The following is a 15,360-nucleotide window of genomic DNA, read 5'->3' as shown; positions in this document are numbered from 1 at the left end:
TTTTAAAAGGCATAAGATACAGAACACAGTCCAGGTGGTGAATATTTATCCAAGAGAAAGAGATGAGAGAATGAATGATGATAACTATATAGGTAGATATAGATGGACAGAGATACAGATATGGATAGAGACATAGACACAGATATCTTAGACTGGAAAAAACCCACAGATCTTTGGGCTGTGACTACCAAAGTAACCAGAAATGAAAGAACAACAAAAAAAAGCGGGGGGGAGAAAGAAAGAAAAAGGAAAAAAAGAAAAGAAAAAACCCACTTCGATACATCTTTATGAAATTTCAGAATACTAAGTATATAGAGATACTAGAAGCTTTCAGAGTTTGGGAGAATGGTTGTCATCAAGAAACAAAGATCAGACTACCATCACAGTTGTCAGTAATAACACTTGGTTCTATAAAAAAAGGAAGGATTTCTTTAAGATATACAGAACAATTATTTTAACTTAGAATTCTGTACCCAGATAAACTATTAATCAAAACTGAGGGCAAAGCAAAAATCTTTTCAGATATGAGGACTGGAAAACATCTCTTCCTATGCAGTCTTTCTGGACCCTTCATCCCTGCCCCAAATGGCCACTTTAGAGTCTAGAGGAAAGAAAAGAGAATTCAAGAAAGAGGAAGCTAGGTGGCTAAGAAAAAAATTACGTAACTCAGAAGTTCAAAATGAATGTTACAAAGTTGCTTTAAAACTGTTGTGATTAAGCACCTGAAAGTTCTTAGTGATAAAGGTTTAATGTATACGTAACACATACATTAAGATCAAGAAAATGATTAGGAAATTGAGATTTGTGTATCACTTAAATGTTCCATTAAATGTGGAAAGGTAATATAACATATGCTATCATCTATATTATTTATATACAAAAATGATAATATAGAAATATTTATATATAAAACATAAAACCAACAAAATTTGCAAATAGATCAGTTGTACCCAAACCTTTCCCCTGAATTGAAATGTCACTTCTATTAAATACCAAATTTTCATGTGTGTATACATACACATATACATATATATTCTGTTCCATTGACTTATTTGTCTTTTCTTGTGTCAGTGCCACAAATCATTTCATTAATATAGTTAAAATGTATTTTATATCTGGCAGACAGTCCCCCTCTTTAAATGATCAGGTTTTTCTTGTACATTAACCATTCTATATGAATTTTAGAATTATCTTGCCAAGAGTCAGAATATAATTGAGGTTTTATTAGGACTGCCTTAATTTTATATGTTATTTTAGGAGAATTGGTATCATTAAAATATTGAATCCCACATTGGCAAGAACGTCCATTTAACAGTGCATGGTGTTAAATAATAGGAGTGACAACAGGGATCCCTTCAAATTCCTTACTTTAGTGGAAATGATTCTAATGTACCGCAAAACATGAAGCTTTATGCTTATAGGGTTTTAGTAGATACCTATTACCAAGATAGATAATTCATTTTTAAGTTTCCACTTTTCTTAATCATGAATGAGTTTTGAACTTTACTAAATAATTTTCTAACATCTCCTGAGATTATCATAAAGTTAAGAGATTTTCTAATTTTGAACCGTCTTGGAATTCTGGGATAAACCCTACTTATTCATTATGGTTTTAGTTTGCTATGAGTTCTTTTTTGGGGGGGTGGTATGGGGGAAATTTGTATCTAAGTTATAATAATATTAACCCATAATTTTCATTTCTTTTGCTATACTAAAAGTTAGCAGTTACTATAATTGTAATAGAAGATATATTATCTTTTCCATTCCTGGTACAATTTTGATGACTTATCTATTTTTGTTTTTCTTGATTATAAAGTACTTGCAAAATTTCTTTGTCTTTTCACATAACCAGGTTTTTTTGTTTGTTTGTTTTATGGGTCACATTTTTTGTTCTCTATTTTATGAATTCATGCATTTGCCTTTAATATTTCCCTCCCCGTCCTTTATTTGACTTCATGTCATTGTTTAATTTGTTAGGTTTTATTTCTAGCATCCTAAGTTGAAAGGTAGCTTTTTCACTCCCAAGTGTTGCTCTTGTTTTCTAACAAATGAATTTAACTTATATATTTCCTTTTAATACCATGATGATTTCTTCCCCCGGGATTTAATGTTTAATTTTTTTCTTTCAATTCTAAGTGTATAAAAATGTCGACAGTGGTTTCCCCTTTAGGCCATGAATAAACTAGAAGTGTATTTATAAATTTGCAGGTGAATAGTTTTTTCTTGTGGCTTTTGGGGTTTTGTTTTTTTTTTTTTTTGCAAGAGGGAATGCAGGATTGGGGAGTGAATATATACTTGTGCTCAGGAAATGTGCCATATGTGATATCAGTTTATGACATTTTTAGTGTGGCCAGTACATGATTAATTTTATAAATATTCCTTGTATGTCTGAAAAATAAATATATATTTTCTATTTGGTAGATAGTTCTCATACAGAAAACGATCAGAATCTAATAATTAGATTGAGCCTGTTATTTCAATCAAACCAGACAATTGTTATTTAGATCTTTTTTCCCTCAGTTTAATTTATAATTTTCTGAAAAAAAATACATTAAGATCAATTTCTCCTTTTTCTGTGAATTTTATATATTTTGAAGCTATTGTTATAAGGAGTATTGTTTTCTAGCTGCCATATTTCTCAGTAAAATAATCTCTTTATGAATCTCTAATATTCATATGCCCTTTTAATTTTTTTATGCCCTGATTCTATTTTATTTGATATTAATAATGTTATATAATCTTTATTTTTGTTGGCATTTGCGCTATTATAAAAAAATACGAAAGGAACAAATAACATGTTCTCCATCTCAAGGAAGTTATAATCCCTACTATATATCTATCTTGTACAATTTTTTAAAAGTTTGAATTCAAGGCTCTTTTATTTTATCTTCTCACAAATACTTCCTTTTGTTCTTCCAATATTCTTATTGATGCACATATTTGATTTGATATACCCTAAGGTCTTAGTTATAAGTAGGAATTTCCCAAATGTTTGAGATAGCTGCAATAAAATTAACATTCAGGAAATGCAATAAAATGCAACATTCAGGAAAATAAGATAGCTATATACAGATGTTATTTGACAAAAGCTTCAAAATTATCAACTTATTTTTTGTTTTTATTAATTTAGTTTTTACTAAATGTAAAATGAAAAGTATGTTCTGGAAGTTTGATCACTGTGTACATATAGTTTGTGAGAAATCCTGGCTTCGCTGTTTGTATGTGTAATGCATACCTCCTTTGCAACGGTAATTAAAGAGCACACAATATGAAAGGTTTCTTCACGTGGCTTACAACATGGTAGTTGCCTTTTTAAGCATTCAAGTTTGAAAGGGGAAAATATATTCTTGATTTATTTTTTAATGTAGGGAAAATTGAGATTATTTATTGGAAAGAATTATGACACAAAAATTTTTTTAAAAGCTAATGAGGTCACCAGTGCCCTAAAATAGTCAGAACTTGACATTTATCTTCAGTTAAATTTACTCCAGATTTCTTATCCAAGAAATAAAAATGATAGAGCTAGAAGGAGCCTAAAAATCATTTGGTTTTTGGGTTTTTTTAATCTTAAAAAAAGGCAAAAGAAAAAAAAGGGGTATATGTATACGTATAGCTGATTCACTTTGCTGTACAGTAGAAACTAACACAACATTGTAAAGCAACTATACTCCAATTAAAATTAATTTTTTAAAAGGCAAAAGAAAAAGAATGTAGTTAACAGATCCCAATGGATAGTTTTGCAAGGAAAAGTTTTATAAAGGTATATAGTTTTTTCTCATGACAAAATATTATCTCACTAGAAGAAATGCCATAATAAGAGACATCTAAATGTAAGTTTTATTATTTACTCTCATACTATCTTCCATTACATTGCTGAAAAGAGCACAAATAATGTTTTGTTTTCATTTCTAATTTATGTGATTTTTCCCTTTGTAATTTAAACATCAGTTATATATTTCTTAGATACTTGTCATGTTTATAGCCCAATGTACACTATTTTTCTTGCCATCATTTTAATAACTACTTACACATTATAAAGGGATATATGTTTGGAAAGAGCAACATTTGACTATGTATGATAAAGCCAGAGGTATAAGGAATTTATTGGTTTACTTTTCCCAAAGAAACCTCCACATGCAGTTGTTTAATGTGAAAGGTTTTTTCCTGAAAAGGTTAAAAAAGTTCTAATCAACTTTTGTACATTATGTAGAACTTCATTTTCTAAACTCTGCAAAAGAAAGTTTCATATTTAATGGGAAATCATGAATTATTCCATTTATTATCTACTTCCTCCTTTCAAAGACATGATCTGGATAAAAGGCGGGGTGAATAATTTCAAAAAAATACAATACATTTTTAATGGGAAGGTGCAAACTACAGATTCTCATGACTATTAGCAAGTGTAGAGGAAACAGAATTTTACTTGCAAAATTCGTCAAACTCTTGCAAAGATAAAATGTATGACATACTTTAGTAAAAAAAAAAATACAGTGAGCTGGTTTTCTTTTTAATGCAACTTGTTGTTTTTACTAAGTTTTGTCTGTATATTCTCCAGCTTTCCATCTTTATTAAAGTTTGATTATTTCCCTCAATTTATGTGGAAAATTGATAGTTCTTTTATTTATAAAGGTGTAAAGGTGAAGAATTGAAAGAAAAGTTTTAAGTGATATTATTTGAGACAAAATTTCCTAAGCAATAGAATTTCAAGAAATTTGGAGAGCAATCACTGAATTGTTTTAAAAAAACAGTGATTCATATTATATGGAGTTTTATATTAATTAAAACTGTAAGTACTAATTTAGACAAAAATGAGGCATTGAGCTAGAATGATCATGTTTACATATGTGTATAGTCCATTGTTTGTAGCATGAACCTTATTTTTTGTTTTTCTCCTCTTTCTTACATTTATTTCCATGATAGTAGGATACAGAATCTGACAGGATGATATTATTTATTCAGTTTTTTTATCATTATAACTTAATCCAAAAGCTAAGATTATTTTTAGGCTTTATTTTTCAGCCTATATTTAACTGGATAAGTAACAGTACAATCAATATAAATTGGTTATATAATTATGTTTTCCTGTAGTGGAAAGTTACAGTGTAAATTGAAAGAACAAGACTTGATACAATTGCTTCGATTGCTTCGTTTAGCCAAAGGTGTTTGGATTCAAGTGTGGTACTTCTGGGTTGAAAATATGTTCCCTGATAATTCTTCTTAAACAACGACATTCATTTTATACCTTTCCATGTTTGATCTTTGGCATAAAACATTCTTTCATTAAAAAGTTTGAATTTCTTGAAGGGATTTGCAAGTAATAAGACCATTTATAAAGATTATATCTGTAATTAGCCTCACATAAGGAGGTTTCTTCTGGTGCTTTTTCACTGAACTGCTAATGAAATACTTTAAAAATGTGTTTAAGTTTGAGATTTTTCCAATAAAGAAAACGTGTGTGACAGCTACATGGGTAAATATTTTGGTAATACTTTATATTGATTGATGCATAGTTTATTCCTTCCTGATTGATGGTGATCACTGTACTTCAAATATTTGACTGAATGGAAATCATTTGAATAAATCATTCTTACAGGGTATACACGTAAAAAAAATTCCTTTATATTATTAAGGGAATCATTTAAAGCCATTGTAAGGATTGCAGTCAGTACTGCTTGCTGAATAACCACAGCTTTCCTCTGATAAAGGCTAATAATCACCAGCAAAAATACTATTTGACAGATTAACATTTATTGATCTCACAAAAGTTACTGCCTTTTGTGCTAAATACCAGCTCTAACATAATTGAATCTGAGAAATCATCTTTGTTCCATTCTACACCTATAGCCCATATATCCTAAAATAAAAATCACTCATGTTGAAGTGACTTCTTACTGTGCTATTGGGAGAATTCTTTGCTGATCAAATTTTTTAGTATTTTATTTTTTGTCGAAAGAATTAAATTAGTAATAGTCCCATTTACAAAATGCCATGGGGTAAACTCTCTTAGTTATTATTATTAACATTTTTAGAAAAGAAGTAAAGGTTGAACATAGTTAAATAATTGTTTTCCAAATGGAATTTTTCAATGTACATATACCTTTAAAATGTTGAAAATCTAACTGCACTTTCTAAGTTTGATTATTAATAGATGAAAATTTGTATTTTCTAAAAACACAAAGCAAAACTTGTATATGTAACAGTTTCCTCTAAAGATTCAAATTAGCAAACGTCTAATTGTTTAGAAAATCACAAAATATTATATTCCATAACCTCTTGGGGGTGGAATTTATTTATTTATTTTTTTAGTTATCAAGTACATACAGCTATAAAATGAATCTAAATCTAAACTGAAACAAAAGTCCTGCTATATTAATAACTTATGTTCTGATTTGTTAACATTTTATGTTGATTAGTTTTTTCGGTTTATACAATTAAAGGTGATATCACATTTATTTGAATGGTAATTCTAGTGAAGTTTCCAGAAACTATAAACTTACACATGCGTTAGTGGTATTTCTTTGGAATGAAGCTAAAATGTTAAATATTTCAATCTTTATTAGAGGGGTTTATATAAAATTATAGCAATAAAAAGTATATTATAGTACAATTAAGTATAGCACAATAGATATATCTTCATAATTATTTTAAACATTTTCTCTTAAAGTAAATAGGACCAATATATTTTACAAAGAAAATCAAGATTGTTATAATACCTGTGATATTAAAAATTCCTGTTACAAGATTAGTCACAACCACAATAATATTATGAGTTATTTGGTTTATTTTAAATATATGTTAAAACTATGCATAAGGGGCTTCCCTGGTGGCACAGTGGTGAAGAATCAGCCTGCCAATGCAGGGGGCACAGGTTCGAGCCCTGGTCCGGCAAGATCCCACATGCCGCAGAGCAACTAAGCCCGTGCACCACAACTGCTGAGCCTGTGCTCTAGAGCCCGCATGCCACAACTACTGAAACCCTTGCACCTAGAGCACATGCTCCGCAACAAGAGAAGCCACTTCAATGAGAAGCCCACCCCCGCAACGAAGAGTAGCCCCCGCTCCCCACACACAGCAGTGAAGACCCAACGCAGCCAAAACTAACTAAATAAATAAAATTTAAAATATATATATATATATATATATATATATATATATGAGCTGCAATGGTTGTATCATGTTCATTATATGTTCATTTTCCTTAAAGAAGTTCTCCAAAAATGTTAAGGAAAAATTAATAACAATATTTAATTAATAACTAATTCTAATTGTAATATTAATTATGATAGATACATTCTTTTGTTCCAAGTTTAACAAATTCTAAATACTTTTTGAGATAGTAACATATGAACAGTCAAATTAAATTATATAGAAAATAAGTAGTGATTACCAGGTTATTTATTTTTCATGGACATACTGAGATACAAAATGAATTTGTTTTAGAGAAACCATCATTATTTTAAAAGTGCTTTTTATATACATTTAATTTGGATTAATAAAAATTCCTTACTAAGTATGTATATGTTTCTCTCTAGAATATATTTTTAATTTTTCCAAGCTTGAGAATTGGATGGTTTGGAAACTGTTAATCTGTGATATGCCACCTGCCCTATTTACATTTTTAACAGTCGAGTATTTGTTGACTGATCCCAAAGACAGCTACATGTTTTGTTGTTACCAGATGGATGAGATAGAATACCATGCATAACTTTACATTTATCTTCTTTGAGTGTCACCTTATTTGCATACCAATTAAAATAATATCTGTATTAAAATGGATAATGGAAGTTATCAAATTTACATGACGTGACTGCAGTTTGTGAAATTTCCAGTAGATGCCCCCAGAGACCAGTCAACTCATTGGAAATCCTTTAAATTTAAAAGAGCCTTTTCTGTATTGAAACTTTTTTCTTGCTCTATTTTGAAGTACATAGAAAATAAATTAAAAGTTCTAAAAATCTCAACTCGAATGGTTTATTACACAAAAATATGTATGAGTGATAGTAGTGTATTCTTAATCCATATCAATCAATTGTTAAAAACCTAAGTGTGTAATATTAAGAAAAACGCTTTCAGTTTTCATTATAAAAGCATTCTGTATGCTTTTAAAGTAAAATCATTTCAAACATCGTTAATTTTTTTCTTTCTAATTCCTCTCTCTTTATGTATTTATGTGGCTAAAGAAATGCTATGTCCTTGTTTTAGCTTTTTAGGAAAGAAAAGTATCCTTTTCATACACACAAAAAAACTATAAAACATATCCATACGACATATGAGTTTTATCAGTGTGTGTGTGTGTATGTGTGTGTGTGTGTGAACAAATGGATTTTTTTCCTTCAAATTATACCTAATATCTACCTACACTGAAAAGTATGAGTAAGAATAGAGACTCACTTTATTCCATGGAAATTATATTAACTGAAGCTATTTAAGTATTAATTTAAGAGTCAATGTAATTATCCCGTGGTGATTCCAGTAACATTTATCCCTACAATATGAATGTAAGACTGTTGTTACTGACACATAGATAACCCACTAGTGACTTATAAATATTAACTTAATGGAATAAAAGTATTATCCTGACTTTTGATTAGATATAACATATCTTTTGAGTTTATCTTTGTCAGATTAAATAAAAGTTTTATGATCTTGTTTTAAAGTATTGAGCTTATTGAACTGCTTTTGAAATATTTTACTGAATGTGCAGCTTCAGCTTGGTACAGTATTTCAGTTTGACTTATGAAAATATATGTTAAATATATTAATCATATGTTAGAATAGTTGATAATACATTTTAATTTTGAAAGTCCATGTAATAACTAGTATAAATACCTAAGTACAAAGAGAATAAGATAGATTGACATATCCATTCATGTTTTTCATATTTGTACAATTTTATCCTTTTTTATGTTTGTTTTATGTTTGTCAGTGTTTTCCCCATTAGACTTTACACCCTTGTGTGGGAATCACATCTATTTAATTTGCTTTGCACGGATACTACTGGTTGTCTGCTCCCTCATTTTAAGGAAGGGGATTCTCTGAGTCACAAAATAACACCAGTCTCTTTCCCCAGTCCAGCGCAAATGTGGATTAACATGGATAAAGAAAATGGCTTTCTTTTTTTTTTTTCTTTTTGATTGAAGTATAGTTGATTTACTATGTTGTGTTAGTTTCAGATGTACAACAAAGTGATTCACATATATATATATGTATATTACAAAATACTGAGTATAGTTCCTTGTGTTATACAGTAGGTCCTTGTTGTTTATCTATTTTATATATAGTGGTGTGTATATGTTACTCCCAAGAAAGATAATGGCTTTCTAATTGGAGAGTGACATCATACTTGTATAATGATGTCAAATTTCTAAACAATCTATACAAATAAACCCAAAAAATGTGTGCAGGATGAGAAGGAGAAGAAAACTTAACAATATTTGATATAATAGGAGGCAATGTGGTAAAGAAAAAAAATTCAGAATTTGTAGTCAGAGAAACCTGGGTGTGTGAAACCCACCCCTGCCACTTATTAGCTTATATGATTTTGGGCAAGTCACAACCTCACTGAAGATGGTTTCTTTATCTGTAAAAATGGAAGTAGTATTTGTAGAGTTATTGTGTGATTTAGAAATGATGTCTGACACATCATAGGTGCTCTATAAATAGTAGCTATTCAAAATGGTTTAAGGTAGAATTTTAAAATGATATAATATCTCCTCCGTGGCTGTTTAATAGAAAGCTCCCCATTTCCCAGCATCTCCACACATTCAACTGCTATGGAGTTATGTCAGATTGTTCAGATTTACTTTATTCCAGTATACAGATTTTTTTAACTTAGAATTTTTGGGGAAATTTGGATGTAAATTCAAAATACTTAGAATCCCTATTGAATAATGCCTTTAAATAGTAATAAAAATCCATATGAAATGCATGACCACTTAATTCCATTCTTAAAACCATTCTTCTCCAGCTATATCCCTTAGCCTGGTAAAGCCTTAGGTATCTGCAGTGGCAAAGATCTTAGGATGTAAATTTCTAGATATTCAGCATATCTGTGAATGTCACAACTTCTACTTCTATGAATGGCCTCTTTTCTGTCAGGAGAACTCTCCTCAAACTCCATAATATCAAATCTCTCCATAAATTTTACTAGAATTCTTAGCTTCCACCCAGTATAGTGACTTCAGGTCAAGGAGATTTTTCTTCTTCTGATACTTAAAAAGAGCATGTTTTAATTTAGATAAGTATTTGTTTTAATATGTAAATAAAACCAAAGACTAATAACTTCTGTCCAAATGAAATAAAATAATGAATTTAGATTCTCTTTCTATTTGCGATTTTTAAAAATTCCTTTTTGTAAAGCAAGTAAACTTTGGGCTATGATTCTCTGTTATGAAATATAAAGCCTGAGAAATTCACATATAATGGTAGAAATTGACATACAATTTTATAAATATTTTCAGGTAACAAATTTAAAAACTGAAAATTATTCTGGCTAAAAGAAATGATATTCATTAACTATGAAGGTTGAAATAGGGACCTATTTAGTAAAACACTAATTGCTCTTTCTGGCTCTCAAATATTAGTAATGAGGCTTAAATAATACTATACGTACATATGTGTGTGCACACAAAACTGTCTATAAAATAGAGATGATATCAGCGTAGTTATATAGGCATTTTAAATACATCTCTATTTAAAAGCTCTTTTGCAAAGAATGGTCTTTTTAAAAAATTTGCTAGAAATTTTAAAAATTGATATTAATTATATATCATGGATGTTTTGAGGCTGAAGGATGTCTTGGGTACCAAGACAATCCCTTCTGAAGCAGTTCGTATTCTTTGGTCACAGGCAGCAGAAACTGATTCTGACCAAATAAAATGGAAATGATTTTATTAGAAGGATATTTGGTAACTAGCTGAATTTAAGGGAGAACCCGGCTCAAAAGAAAAGGAAAAGACATGGGACACTTGAATGGATCTAGGTAGCAAGAGCTACTTGCAACTCTTGTCAGGATGTAGCTGCCAGGCTGACTGAGCTCCAGCACCCTTCTACATCTTTGTGTTTCTTGCCTCAATTTTCAAAATCCTGGGAGAGAGGCCAGTGGCTTAATGTGGGTCACTGATCCACCCCTTGGCTAGGGAGTCTTTGAAATCAAGTCCCACCAAGATGACACACGATGTGCCATTTCCAAAAATACTTTGGAGTACTGCCGTCTGTGGACAGGAAACTAGATGTTGGGTGGACCAAATCCAGCCAAAGCACCCTCATCTTCCAGGTGAGGGAAATAAGGCCCAGGGAATGATGTTCTGCATTTCTGTCCCAGCTGGGATTAGAACTGAGATGGCCTCCTGACATGTACTTATTTTCATTGTTTAAATCAATGTTCTAATTTTTATTTATTTATAATTTTTTTGCCCCAGTATGCTTTCTTCACTCACAGGAAAACATGCTGGCAGCCAAGGCATAGACGTACAAAGGTGGCAGTGTTTGTTGTTGTTTTTTATTTGGAGTAGAGTTGATTTACAATGTTGTGTTAGTTTCAGGTATACAGCAAAGCAATTCAGTTATATATACATGTATGTGTGTGTGTGTGTATATATATATATATATATATATATATATATATATATATATATATACACATGTAGATAGTCTTTTCCATTATAGGTTATCACAAGATATTGAATACAGTTCCCCGTGCTACACAGTAGGTCCCTGTTGCTTATCTATTTTATACACAGCAGTGTGTATCTGTTAATCCCAAACTCCTAATTTGTCCCTTTCCCCATCTTCCCCCTTTGGTAACCATAAGCCTGTTCTCTGTGTGGCAGTGCTTGTTTGAGGCAGAGTTGGATTTCCAGCCCCTTGTCCTCTCAAACCTCCTTACCATCCCTCATACTCCCCTTTTGGGTACCATCTGGATGTCCCCTTCAGTCTCCTCAAACGCAAGGTATCTGAACCCAGACTTACTATCTTTCCCCAAACCTGTTCATTCTTTTGTGTTCCCCTCTTTAGCCAATTACCAAATACCCACACGCGGCTCTCGGTTGTCACCCTAGCTCTTCTCTTTCCATCAGCCCCAACATCCAGTCAGTCACCAAGTAATCGGTGTTTTTATCTCCTAAATATGTATTGAATCCACCTACTTCTATTTATCCCCCTGCCTTACTTCAGTTCAGCCCCCGTGGCCTCTTCTTTGCATGAACACCAGAGTCTCCTGTTTCTTCTCCCTGCTTCCCGTTCTATTCTCTTGGATCTGGTGTGAATTTCAGAGTCAACAAGCTCAAGCATGCTAAACTGAAAGTCTTTATTGTTTTATGACTTAATTTTAATTCCTGGCCCTAAGGCTTGATCCTCCCTAGTGTAAAATTCCAATCTCATCCCTCTTAGGTATAGTCAGTCAAATTCAGTGATTTTTCAGGTTATTCAGATTCTAACACTCCTTCCCTGTTTTCCCATGTAGAAGCAACACAGCATGGGTGCAGGGTAGAGGGAAATAGGGTTACTAGGTTTAGCAAATAAAAATACAACATACACTTCAATTTGAGTTTCAAAAAAACAGAAATTTTTTTGGTGTAAGTATTCCCATGCAATATTTGGGGCATACTAATAATACTAAGAAAAAATCATTTGTGGTTTATGTGATATTCAAATTTAACTGGGCATCCTGCCCAGTTTTATCTGGCAAACTTGGAAGTTTGTCAGCATTTACTCCCAGGTCTTGATCTAGGACCCTGTGATAGACATTGAACTTGCCTCCCTGGTATCCGTTTCTCCCTCTTTGCTAACATAACTCCAGTTTCATTTGGGGGCAGCAATGTGCCCCCAAACAGGCAGGATATTTGTTTTTCTAGTCTCCTGCAGCCAGGGATGGCCAAGTGACACAGTTCTCACCCATGGATCCAAAGTGGAACTCCAACAGAAGTTGCAGGAATGCTTTTGTTTTCCCCAATAATAGAGAAGGACACAGCTGATGCCACCAAACTCTCCCCTTTCTTCTTGCCTTGAAGGTGGACATGATGTCTGGAGCTGGGGCAGCTCTCCAGTGACCAGTGAGGGGAAGGATAAAATAATCCCAGAGCATGGGCCTTGAACTTTCCAGGCCATGGAACCAAGGCCAGCAGCTGCCTACCTTTAGGTGTCTTGTGCTGTGAGAAATAGAAACCTCTAGTTTTGAAGGCTCTGTGAGCCGAGTTTTCTCTTACTTGGAGTTGAGTGTGTTCCTAACCTATGGGATGCTGTCCAGGGGTCTGTCAATGATGTACTTGATTCATCCTTTTCTGTCAGCTCTGGAAATATGCTGACCTGACTCTTTCAGTAGCTCCCCAGTGCTTCTTATCCTCAGAGTTACAGCTGTGTCCCCAGTGGGCATCGCATCCGACAGCCTTTTAGCACACATCCCCTTGCTGTGGCCAGTGACATTGTGGCAAACATACCAGCCCTCTCTTCCCATTAACTTTTATGTCACACACTTGGAGCCCACTAGACAATTACGGTGTTCGGCCTGTACCATTCAGGGGCTATGGGACATTGTGCGTGCTGGTTCCAGCCCTCTTCTGCTGAGAAAGTCTCTGCATTGACTTTTGCTGCCTTTCCATGCCCTTGTGTAGGGGCAGGGGGGTGGGGGGAGGGGAGAGAGGACCTGGCCCTTCTCAGCATCTCACTGTTTCCTTCTCCACACCCTCGGCTAAAGGGCAGAAACAAAAATCTGTGAAAGCTCCTGTCCTCTCCATTTCAAATATTTTTGGTCATCATTTTGACAAGATGGTGGTTTTTGACTTTTTTGGCCTGGGACTGTAGTTTCCTTACTCTCTTTGTGGACTAGTTCTATAACAATAGGTGGCTTGTACTGGCCACCGGGTGCAGGAGGGTCGCAGTTCAGCTGGGACGTTCCTTCCAGATGATTTTTCTAAAAGACAATCTCTTTGACTCATTTCCCTGACCCAAACACTTCTACGGCTCTATCCCATTCTTAGCTTGGAGTCCAAATTTCTTACCGTGGCTTTGAGCTGTCCATGATCTGGGTCTTTCCCCCCTTTTTTTTTTCACTTCCCTCTCCCCACTCCCTTTCTCACTGTATGTATTTTGTTCTAGACCTAAGCTGATCCCGAGTGAAAAATTATTGGTGATGGGAGCTGGGCATTTTTGTTTCATTTGTTTTTTAAACTCTGTAGGGTGAGTCTATTGCAGGACTTCATGTTTCTCAGAGCATCTTCACATACATAATTTTGCTTGGTTCTTAGAAGAATCCTGTGATGTAGGTAGGGCATAGATTAATATACACATTTCACAGATGAGAAGAAATGAAGTCCAGAGAGGTTAGAAAGAGCTGACCTCAACCTTGGGTGTTCTAATTCCAGACTGTCTCCACTCTACACCTAAATGCTTATTGATAGTAGTAGCACATCAAGTCAGTTCTAAATATTTAATTGTCTCCTATTTTAAAAAATATAAAATAATTAGTATAAAGGTATATCATTAGGCCTCTTGCTTAGTGTAATAAAAGCCACCACACAGCTGTTATTCCATAACCCTGTTTTATTTCCTATATAGCAATTTTCATCATTTGAAATTATTTATGATTTGTTTGCTTATTTGCTGGTTGTGTTCTCCCACTAGAATATACACTTCACGAGGGCATTGAATCTATTTGGTCTAGAACAATGCCTGGCACTTAGAAGGAAACTCAATAGCTATTTGTTGAATAAATAAATGGACTATTCAATTGTCATTTCATCTCCTTGAGTATGATTTATTATTGTTAGAAGTGAAATAGTACATAACAAATCATTAAGTTAGTCCTAACTGAAAATAATTTTTAAAATATATTTAGCAAGAGATTTCAATAAAGATTTTCTGCCTAAATGAATTAATGAATGAATGAACCTCCATAATATACAGTGAAACCACTTAATAAGCTTTGTTTTGATATTGGACAACACATTTAAATTTTGCTTGCCTTACTGGTTTTTTCATTTTGTTTTGGTGGGTGGCTAATGTATTAAGTATTTTTGGATACTGTCAGTTGCTATGGTCTGAATGTTGTGTTCCCTAAAATTTATATACTGAAATCCTAATCCCCAAAGCTGTAGGTCACTGGGGCTTTTAGAAGGTGATTAGGTCAGGAGGGTGGGGCACTCATGAATGGGATTAGTGCTCTTATAAAAGAGGTTCCAGATTATTCCCTAGCTCCTTATACTATGTGAGGATATGACTAGAAAATGCTGGCTGTGAACCAGGAAGAGGGCCCTCACCAGAAGGCAACCTTCCTGGAGCCTTGATCTTGGACTTCCAGCTTGCAGAACTCTGAGCAATAAATTTCAGTTGTTTATAAGCTACTCAGTCAGGGGTGTTTTGTTA

The 15,360-nt window shown here is 33.1% G+C and overlaps 1 protein-coding gene across 2 annotated transcripts in view; it reads left to right on the top strand.

The window, feature by feature from the left end:
- Positions 1–15,360, top strand: part of TTC29 (tetratricopeptide repeat domain 29) — a 241,988-nt gene that overhangs the window by 18,548 nt on the left and 208,080 nt on the right. The gene's annotated exons all lie outside the window — the stretch shown is intronic.

The sequence above is a fragment of the Kogia breviceps genome, chromosome 6 (genome assembly GCF_026419965.1).
Source record: "Kogia breviceps isolate mKogBre1 chromosome 6, mKogBre1 haplotype 1, whole genome shotgun sequence".
Taxonomy (NCBI): Eukaryota; Metazoa; Chordata; class Mammalia; order Artiodactyla; family Physeteridae; genus Kogia; species Kogia breviceps.
This window is presented reverse-complemented; position numbering and strand designations above follow the sequence as displayed.